General features: G+C 31.2%; 2 long non-coding RNA genes across 2 annotated transcripts; both read right to left on the bottom strand.

Moving 5' to 3' along the window:
• Positions 1-666: 666 nt before the first annotated feature.
• Positions 667-1,546, bottom strand: LOC128638083 (uncharacterized). The gene is made up of 3 exons (XR_008399043.1): positions 1,471-1,546; positions 1,225-1,340; positions 667-1,104 (listed from the first exon to the last, which is right to left on the bottom strand). It is a non-coding gene; the product is annotated as an uncharacterized LOC128638083 (long non-coding RNA).
• Positions 1,547-3,898: 2,352 nt separating this feature from the next.
• LOC128638081 (uncharacterized) lies at positions 3,899-4,519 on the bottom strand. The gene is made up of 3 exons (XR_008399042.1): positions 4,323-4,519; positions 4,108-4,223; positions 3,899-3,991 (listed from the first exon to the last, which is right to left on the bottom strand). It is a non-coding gene; the product is annotated as an uncharacterized LOC128638081 (long non-coding RNA).
• Positions 4,520-11,489: the final 6,970 nt, after the last annotated feature.

Raw genomic sequence — 11,489 nt, 5'->3', positions numbered from 1 at the left:
ATACAATTTTAAGCTACTTTCTAATTTACTTCTATTATCAAATGTTCTTCATTTTCTTGGTATGTTTATTTTAAATTACAACAATGTAAGTTTAGATGCCGGCTAATTTTTGGTGAACAACCTGGGTTGTTCTTGCCGATTGGTGGACAAATTCATCCACCAATTGAAAAGTGCTGTCCACAATTATGAACCAAAAAAAAAGTTTAGATACTTTATTTTCAAAAAAAAGATAGCAAGAGAACAAAGACAAATCAGAAATTGATTCACGAAAGAAAAAATTTGTGTTCAGTGTCCCTTTAACACTATCAAATTTCGAGTTGTGAATTATAAATTTTGAACAATACTTTAATAGCAATAATAATATACATCTTAATTTTTTTTTCAACAATAAAGTTGTTTCATCAAAAAAGTTTATTCTTTATTGTCTTATTTTTTCGAATAAAATAAGTGTTTTTATTTGTGTTAGCTATTTGATTTATTTATATGACCCTCATAGTTATTATAACTGAAATAATAGAGAAAATAAAGATATACAACTGGTCTTAGTATTTATATATTATTTTATTTTTAATAATCAATAAACACTTGAAAAAATTCTCCACAATCCTCCCCACAACAGCAATAATTGGCATGAATAATTATTTTTATATAGAGATGGAAGAATATTGTCAGCAGCAGCAGTAAGCAGCATTTTTCGAAAAATACAGAAACTGATTTGTTTTCAGCTCAGTTCCATCAGCAGTCTGTAGATTAATTTGTAGTCCATAAACAAAGCATTTGTAATTGTTGCTCTTAAATTTGTAAATAAACAGTCAAACAAAGGCCAGATTTAGCAAATCTGAAAGTATCTTCCCGTTTCTAGCACAACTCCAGCAGTACAGAAATGAAGCATTTGTAGACTAGTTGGTGCTCCTTAATTTTGTAAATACACAGACAAACAAAGGCCAGACTTAGAAATCAGAAAGGATCCTGTTCTCAGCACAACTCCAGCAGTACAGAAACGAAAACTCCAGCAGTACAGAAACGAAGCACTTGTAGTCAGTGCTCCTCAATTTTTTAAATACACAGACAAACAAAGCACAGACTTATAAATCAGAAAGGAACCTGTATAATAAAGAAAAACAGAGATTCATTAAGTAAACAGTACAAATAACACATGCAAACCTATCTAAAACAAAGCAACTGCATTTAAGGGGTGTACAATACTAATAACTATATTATTACCTTTCAGTGATGGAAAATGCCTTTTATAAAATTGTACCAACTCTCAGCAGCAGCAAAAGCAGCAATTATTAAATACACAGTCAAATAAGGGCCGGATTTAGAATTCTGAAAGGATCCTGTATAATAAAGAAAAACACAGAGTGTCATTAAGTAAACAGTACACAAAAAAAAACACATGCAAACCTAGGTAAAAGAAAGCCAATGCATTAAAAGGGTGTGCAATACTAATAACTATATTATTATTACCTTTCAGAGATGGAAAATGTCTTTGAGAAAATTGTACCAACACTCAGCAGCAGCAGCAGTTATTATTAAAAAAAACAGTCAAATGTAGGCCGGCTTTAGTATTCCGAAAGGATCCTGTATAATAAAGAAAAACACAGAGTTTCATTAAGTAAACAGTAGACAAAAATAACACATGCAAACCTAGGTATAAGAAAGACAATTCATTAAAGGGGTGTGCAATACTAATAACTAAATTATTACCTTTCAGAGATGGAAAATGCCTTTTATAAAATTGTACCAACTCTCAGCAGCAGGAAAAGCAGCAATTATTAAATACACAGTCAAATAAGGGTCGGCTTTAGAATTCTGAAAGGATCCTGTATAATAAAGAAAAACACAGAGTTTCATTAAGTAAACAGTACACAAAAATAACACATGCAAACCTAGGTAAAAGAAAGAGAATTCATTAAAGGTGGTGTCCAATACTAATAAAAATATTATTACCTTTTAGAGATGGAAAATGCCTTCTATAAAATAGTACCAACTCTCAGCAGCAGGAAAAGCAGCAATTATTAAATACACCGTCAAATAAGGGTCGGCTTTAGAATTCTGAAAGGATCATGTATAATAAAGAAAAACACAGAGTTTCATTAAGTAAACAGTAGACAAAAATAACACATGCAAACCTAGGTATAAGAAAGACAATTCATTAAAGGGGTGTGCAATACTAATAACTAAATTATTACCTTTCAGAGATGGAAAATGCCTTTTATAAAATTGTACCAACTCTCAGCAGCAGGAAAAGCAGCAATTATTAAATACACAGTCAAATAAGGGTCGGCTTTAGAATTCTGAAAGGATCCTGTATAATAAAGAAAAACACAGAGTTTCATTAAGTAAACAGTACACAAAAATAACACATGCAAACCTAGGTAAAAGAAAGACAATTCATTAAAGGTGGTGTCCAATACTAATAAAAATATTATTACCTTTTAGAGATGGAAAATGCCTTTTATAAAATAGTACCAACTCTCAGCAGCAGGAAAAGCAGCAATTATTAAATACACAGTCAAATAAGGGTCGGCTTTAGAATTCTGAAAGGATCCTGTATAATAAAGAAAAACACAGAGTTTCATTAAGTAAACAGTAGACAAAAATAACACATGCAAACCTAGGTATAAGAAAGACAATTCATTAAAGGGGTGTGCAATACTAATAACTAAATTATTACCTTTCAGAGATGGAAAATGCCTTTTATAAAATTGTACCAACTCTCAGCAGCAGGAAAAGCAGCAATTATTAAATACACAGTCAAATAAGGGTCGGCTTTAGAATTCTGAAAGGATCCTGTATAATAAAGAAAAACACAGAGTTTCATTAAGTAAACAGTACACAAAAATAACACATGCAAACCTAGGTAAAAGAAAGACAATTCATTAAAGGTGGTGTCCAATACTAATAAAAATATTATTATCTTTTAGAGATGGAAAATGCCTTTTATAAAATAGTACTAACTCTCAGCAGCAGGAAAAGCAGCAATTATTAAATACACCGTCAAATAAGGGTCGGCTTTAGAATTCTGAAAGGATCCTGTATAATAAAGAAAAACACAGAGTTTCATTAAGTAAACAGTAGACAAAAATAACACATGCAAACCTAGGTATAAGAAAGACAATTCATTAAAGGGGTGTGCAATACTAATAACTAAATTATTACCTTTCAGAGATGGAAAATGCCTTTTATAAAATTGTACCAACTCTTAGCAGCAGGAAAAGCAGCAATTATTAAATACACAGTCAAATAAGGGTTGGCTTTAGAATTCTGAAAGGATCCTGTATAATAAAGAAAAACACAGAGTTTCATTAAGTAAACAGTAGACAAAAATAACACATGCAAACCTAGGTAAAAGAAAGACAATTCATTAAAGGAGTGTGCAATACTAATAACTAAATTATTACCTTTCAGAGATGGAAAATGCCTTTTATAAAATTGTACAAACTCTCAGCAGCAGCAAAAGCAGCAATTATTAAATACACAGTCAAATAAGGGTCGGCTTTAGAATTCTGAAAGGATCCTGTATAAAAAATTAAAGAAATTCATTAATTAAAGAGTAAACAAAAATAACATGCAAACCTAGGTAAAAGAAACCCAATGCATTAAAGGGGTATGCAATAGTAATAACTATATTATTACCTTTCAGAGATGGAAAATGCCTTTTAGTAAAATGAAACAACTCTCAGCAGCAGCAAAAGCAGCAATTATTAAATACACAGTCAAATATGGGCCAGCTTTAGTATTCTGAAAGGATCCTGTATAATAAAGAAAAACACAGATTCATTAAGTAAATAGTACACAAAAATAACACATGCAAACCTATGTAAAAGAAAGCCAATGTATTAAAGGGGTATGCAATAATAATAACTATATACCTTTCAGAGATGGAGAATGCCTTTTAGAAAATTGTACCAACTCGCAACAGCAGCAACTGCAGTTATTAAATACACAGTCAAATAAGAGACGGCTTTAGAATTCTGAATGGATCCTGTATAAAAAAGAAAAACAGAATAATTAAGTTAACAATACACAAAAATAACATAAAAAACTTAGTAAAAGAAAGTCAATGAATTAAAGGGGTATGCAATACTAATAACTATATACCTTTCAGAGATGGAAAATTCCTTTGAGAAAATTGTACCAACTCTCAACAGCAACAGCAGTTATTAAATACACAGTCAAATAAGGGCCAGGCCCGGCATTAGAATTCTGAAAGGATCCTGTATAATATCAAAAAATAAAACAGGTTATTTAAGTAAATAAAACAGTAGACAAAAAAATTTTTAAAAGTTAAATTAGATTTATAACCACATTCCTACCTTAGAGAGCTTGTGGAGCATTCAGCAGGAGAAGTCCTCTTCTTTAAAGAAACCCTTTGTTTTGCGCCATTTTTTTAAAATATTCGCAAGGTGATGATGGTAGATTTTTCATGTTCTTTTTTTTACAAAAGAAATACTATAATTTGCAGAAATAGCAGCAGCACTAGCAACATCAACTGTAGATTATGAATGCTAAATATCATATAACATTAAATTCTAGTAGTACAAGACACTGTTTATCTGATTCGAAATCCAGCAGCAGTAGCAGTAGGTAGCGGTAGGACAGCCGAGGAAGCAGTAAAAGGATATAAAAAATAAAAATGATCTTTTATACTTTGATTTTTAAAAAATTATTTTTATATTTTATATCCTTTTAAAAAAAAAATTTTGGTGAGGTTTACATATTTGTATCCACCGCAAACACAATTGGTCTTTGTTCTGAGGGATCATCGTCGTCTGTATCACTGCTGCCGGTAGTGTTTTGTCTGATAGCCTCCAACTGATGTTGTTCTGGTATCCAGTGTTGATTCATTTTGAGAAATGTTAAACGGTCAACATTTACACTAGATAGTCTATTTCGATGATCAGTCACAACACTACCAGCAGCACTAAACACACGCTCTGACTGAACACTCGTTGGGGGACAACTTAAATATTGAAAGGCAATATGTGACAATTCAGGCCATAATATTTTTTTGGATTTCCAGTAACTCAATGGGTCAGAACGAGGCTCGATAAAAGTGTTATCCAACATATATGCAGTTACCATTTGCACTGCAGAACACTGATTGTCTTCATGTAATCTTGCATCTTGACCTGTAGCCATAATGCCATATTTGCCAAAAAGACCCCACAATGAGTTAGTGGAATTACCGCCGCACACTGAATTGTCAGATATTGAGTCAGACTCAGAACTGTTACAATCTGGGAAAGAAGTCCGACCACTACCAGTGCAACTGCTGCTAGACTGATTTGTAGAGTTGTTTGAGTTTGCTCGCCGATTAATTTCAATTTCTTGCTTTACTTTGTAGATGAGTACTCCCTTGCATCTCTCAACCGTATGTTCTTTTCCATCAACAAAATTATACATCTGACCTTTAAAACGTGGGTCCAACAGAGTAGCAAGAAGGTACTCATCTCTTTTTTTGATGGAGATGATCCTTGGATCTTTCAACAAACACAAAATTAATTTTCTTCCAAGCTGAGCAAGATCAAACAACTCTATATCATTCTCATCTTCAGCAGAATCAGATAAACAGTTATCTTGCACTTGATGCAAGGAACTCAGTCTAGTTTCAAGAAGCGAAATTAATGGAAGGACCTGACTAAGGCTTGCATCTTGTTCACTTACCATTAATGTTGCCTCTTTAAACGGCTGAAGAACCTTGCACACATCACTCATAAGATGCCACTGTGCCGAAGTCAAATGGACTCCATCTAATGTTTTTCTTAAAGTCATAAGGTATTCAATTATTGCCTTTCGTTGTTCATAAAGGCGTTGAAGCATGTCAAACGTGCTATTCCATCGCGTAGAAACATCAATTATGAGTTGATGGCGTGGCAAATTATTGTTTTCTTGTAATGTTAGTAACGAATTTTGGGCATGGTAGGAACGGTGGAAATGCGAGCATATCTTTCGTGAAGCATTCAACATGTCATGAATATGTGTTGAATCTGAAAGAAATTTGTTAACAACCAAATTTAATATATGGGCAAAACAAGGCACATGTATCATTTGTCCATTCTTGAGTGCACAAACAATGTTAGAGCCATTGTCTGAAGACACAAAACCAACCGTGAGGCTGCGTGGCAAAAACCAATCATTTATTACTTCATTCAGCTTATCAAGAATATTAGCTGCATTGTGATTCTTTCGTTCAAAACTATTCATGCACAGTGTTGCATGCTTACGATAAGATATGCGTCGCATTGGCCTTGAGGAAACATACTCATTAGAGTCATTACTTACGGCAAATGATACCCAATGTGCAGTCACAGTCATATAGTCTGCACCCTGTGGACTTGTCCACATGTCAGTTGTAATATGAACTTTGTTACACTCTGACATTTCTAATTGTTTGCCAACATTTTGTAAAACAATTTTATGAATTTCTGGAACACCTTTTCGTGAAAAATAATGACGACTCGGGATTTGCCAACGGGGAACCACTGATTGCATTAATTCCCGAAAGCCTTGACCTTCAACAAATTTAAAAGGAAGCATATCGATTGCAAGCATTTTTGCAACTTTAAAATTAATTTGGCGAACGCGTTCATGGTTTGGGGGATATTTTTGACCACTCTCAAAAGCAACTTGTAAAGTACTCTGTCGCTTAGACACTGCTGTACTCCCAGAACTTGGCACTAAATTTGATAAAAGTTGATTGCTGCTGCTGCATGAACTTCTACTGGTGTTATTAAAGCCATCATCATTGGCAGTAGGTGGTAGCATAACATTAGTATTTCTTTCTGTGGATAAAGCAAGATTTTTATTTAAATATCTGTCCCATATCACTTTATGTCTACTATTCATATGAGACCGCAAGGAAGTGGTTCCCAAATTACTTCCTGCTTTTCCTCGACTTATTTTTTTATTACATATTTTACATGTTGCTTTACTTTGATCTAGTTTATCGACAGAATAAAAATTCCAAACTACACTACCACCTACTGCACTACTACGTGACCTGGGAGTCATAATAGATGATGATGATGGAATTTCCATTACAGCAGCGCCAGCTGCTCTTATTTCACAAGTTGCAACTTGTGGTGGTGTAGCATCTAGTGGTTCAATTGTGGGAATTTTTCTTTGTTTGGCCCCGTTGGCAGCATTAGAATGAATTCTATCTGACTGTGACTGCAACATTGGTGACTCTTTGGATGGAATAGCACGTTTGAGATGCTTTTGGAACAGTGGATACGTAGAAGTGATGGTGCAAGGTGGATTTGGTTCCTCAATGATACTACAATCTGAATCATCAGAATCACAATCGAGATTTGGAGTATACACAGATCCTTCAGATATAAAATCTTCAAATTCAAATTCAGAATTATTTTCATTTTCTACAGAGATGCTGCTACTGCTGCTGCTATTCCTTCCGGAAGTTTCCATAGTTATTTCAAGATCAACTCCATTATCACCTGCTGGTTCTCTGGGTAATTCATTAATAGAAGTGGACTTTTCTAATGCTGCTTCCTGCAAGCACTGCTGTTCTGCATGTTCAGATCCAATTGGGGGATTTTTTTTCTTCAAAAATGCATGAATTGCCATTCTTTGACGACCACTGCGTGTGGTTCCGGACACTTTGTTTTCTTTAACTACTTCAACTGCATCATTATTGGTCTCCATTTGCTTTTGCTGCTGTTGACTGCTGCTGCTGGAAGCTGAAATCATTCTTCTTGCAACTTTTTTTGGCATCTTGGTAGATTCCAATTAAAAAAGACACTGCTTTAATTTTATTGAATAATAAAATTTGATGAGTAACAAAATGCTATTGCACGTCTGTGTCGTTATTTCTTGCTGCTACTGCTGCTGCTGTATAAATCTTCTCACTCTATAATTAACAATGATTTAACTTAGGATAAAACATACATATACACCCAAATAATACATATATATATAATACATATAACATTACATATATGTCTAGTATGCAAACCAAAGTTAATAGAAATGTATTACATTTTTGTATAGTCTACTGACTATGTGATTTTGAATGTTCTTGATTGACAAAGCAGATTAGAACTATATAGTTGGTAAAACTTGTAGTGTAGTATACGTGAGTGTGTGTATGTATGTGAGTGAGTGTGTGTGTGTATGAGTGTGTGTGTGTGGTTGTATGAGTCTGTGTATGAGATTGTGTGTGTATGAGAGAGTGTGTGTATGAGAGTATGTGTGTATGGGATTGTGTGTGTATGGGATTGTGTGTGTATGAGTGCGTGTGTGCGAGAGTATGTGTGTGCATGAGATTCTGTGTGTGTGTTGTATCAGTGTTTGTGTATTAGAGTGTGTGTGTGTGTAAGAGTGTGTGTGTATGAGAGTATGTATGTATGAGTGTGTCTGAAAGTGTGTGTGTATGAGAGTGTGTGTATGAGATTGTGTGTGTGTATGAGAATGTGTGTGTATGACTGTGTGTGCGTGTGTACGTGTACTTATGCAATTTTAATAAATACATTACAAGCGTGGAGGGGTCTCATTTCAAACATTTAGCCAAATGGGAGACGAACTGTCTTAGACTTTGATAACTAAGATAAAAAATTTGAATTCTAATTTTAATTAGAAATAAAACCATCTTATCTATTATAGTTAGTAATGGAATGGTGTTAAAATTCGAATTTTAACACTTCTAGTATTAACTATAATAGCTAAGATGTGTTAATTTCGAAATAAAATTCGAATTTTAACACCACTAGTAACCATTATAGATAAGATGTGCTAATTTAGAATTAAAATTCGATTTCGAATTTTACATCTTTGCTATTGTTTTAAATTCGCAATTAACATAATGATACATACAATTCGAAAATAAAACAATAACTATAATAAAGATGTAAAATTCGAATTAGAAATGAACATATGTATTATAGTTAATAGTGTTGTTAAAATTCGAATTTTAATTCGAAATCAACACCTCTATCATTTAATAGTTATACTATGTGATGGAGGTGTTGGTTTCGAATTAAAATTCGAATATTAACACTACTTGTAACTATAATAGATAAGTTATGCTAATTTAGAATTAAAATTCGAATTTTACATCTTTGCGATAGTTTTAAATTCGAAATTAAAATAATGTTACATACAATTCGAAAATAAAACAATAAGTATAATAAATATATAAAATTCGAATTCGAAATCAACACTTCTATCATTTAATAGTTATAGAAAGTAAAGGAAGTGTTGATTTCGAATTAAAATTTGAATATTAACAGTACTTGTAACTATAATAGATAAGATGTGCTAATTTCGAATTAAAATTCGAATTCGAATTTTACAACTTTGCAATAGTTTGAAATTCGAAATTAACATAATGTTACATACAATTCGAAAATAAAACAATAAGTATAATAAATAGGTAAAATTCGAATTCGAAATGAACATATCTATTATAGTTAATAGTGCTGTTAAAATTCGAATTTTAATTCGAAATCAACACTTCTATCATTTAATAGTTATAGAAAGTAAAGGAAGGGTTGATTTCGAATTAAAATTCGAATATTAACAGTACTTGTAACTATAATAGATAAGATGTGCTAATTTCGAATTAAAATTCGAATTCGAATTTTACAACTTTGCAATAGTTTGAAATTCGAAATTAACATAATGTTACATACAATTCAAAAATAAAACAATAAGTATAATAAATAGGTAAAATTCGAATTCGAAATGAACATATCTATTATACTTCTATCATTTAATAGTTTTAGAAAGTAAAGGAAGGGTTGATTTCGAATTAAAATTCGAATATTAACAGTACTTGTAACTATAATAGATAAGATGTGCTAATTTCGAATTAAAATTCGAATTCGAATTTTACAACTTTGCAATAGTTTGAAATTCGAAATTAACATAATGTTACATACAATTCGAAAATAAAACAATAAGTATAATAAATAGGTAAAATTCGAATTCGAAATGAACATATCTATTATAGTTAATAGTGCTGTTAAAATTCGAATTTTAATTCGAAATCAACACTTCTATCATTTAATAGTTATAGAAAGTAAAGGAAGTGTTGATTTCGAATTAAAATTCGAATATTAACAGTACATGTAACTATAATAGATAAGATGTGCTAATTTCGAAATAAAATTCGAATTCGAATTTTACATCTTTGCAATAGTTTTAAATTCGAAATTAACATAATGTTACATACAATTCGAAACTAAAACAATAACTATAACAAAGATGTAAAATTCGAATTCGAAATGAATATATGTATTATAGTTAATAGTGTTGTTAAAATTCGAATTTTAATTCGAAATCAACACCTCTATCATTTAATTGTTAGATTAAGTGATGGAGGTGTTGGTTTCAAATTAAAATTCGAATTTTAACAGCACAAGTAACTATAATAGATAAGATGTGTTAATTTCGAATTAAAATTCGAATTCGAATTTTACACTATCCTTATTGTTTTAAATTCGAAATTAACACAATACATACAATTCGAAAATAAAACATAACTATAAAAAATATGTAAAATTCGAATTCGAAATGAACATATCTATTATAGTTAATAGTTGTGTTAAAATTCGATTTTTAATTCGAAATCAACACCTCTATCACTTAATAGTTAGATTAAGGGATGGAAGTGTTGGTTTCAAATTAAAAATTGAATTTTAACAGCACAAGTAGCTATAATAGATAAGATGTGTTAATTTCGAATAAAATTTCGATTTTTACATATTTGCTATAGTTTTAAATTAGAAAATAATACAATAATACATACAATTCGAAAATAAAACAATAACTATAACAAATATGTAAAATTCGAAATTAACATATCTAATATAGTTAATAGTTGTGTTAAAATTCGAATTTTAATTCGAAATCAAGACCTCTATCACTTCATATAGTCATATAAAGTGATATGTGTTGATTTCGATTTTAAATTCGAATTTTAACACCTTTAGTAATTAATAATAGAGAAGATAGTTCATTTAGAATTAAAAATCGAATTTTACATCTTTAATAGTTAATAATTCGAAATTAACACAATAATAACTGAAATTCGAAATTTAAAAAATTAAACACATCTATCACTTCATATAACTACTATATTGGCCTTAAATTCGAAATGAACTCCATAACTATAAAAGATATAACATTTGAAAATAACACCATCATAACTTTATTAAAGGGACATGAAACCCACATTTTTTCTTTCATGATTCAGAAAGAGCATGTGATTTTAAACTACTTTATAATTACTTCTATGATCTAATTTGCTTCATTCTCTTGATATCCTTTGCTGAAAAGTATATCTAGATAGCATCTGTAGCTGCTGATTGGTTGCTGCACATAGATGCTTCGTGTGATTGGTTCACCCATGTGCATTACTATATCTTCAAAAAAGATATCTAAAGAATGAAGCAAATTAGCTAATAGAAGGAAATTGGAATGTTGTTTAAAACTTGGAATTTCAAATAGAAAAAAATACAATA

Source organism: Bombina bombina, chromosome 8 (assembly GCF_027579735.1).
Source record: "Bombina bombina isolate aBomBom1 chromosome 8, aBomBom1.pri, whole genome shotgun sequence".
Taxonomy (NCBI): Eukaryota; Metazoa; Chordata; class Amphibia; order Anura; family Bombinatoridae; genus Bombina; species Bombina bombina.
This window is presented reverse-complemented; position numbering and strand designations above follow the sequence as displayed.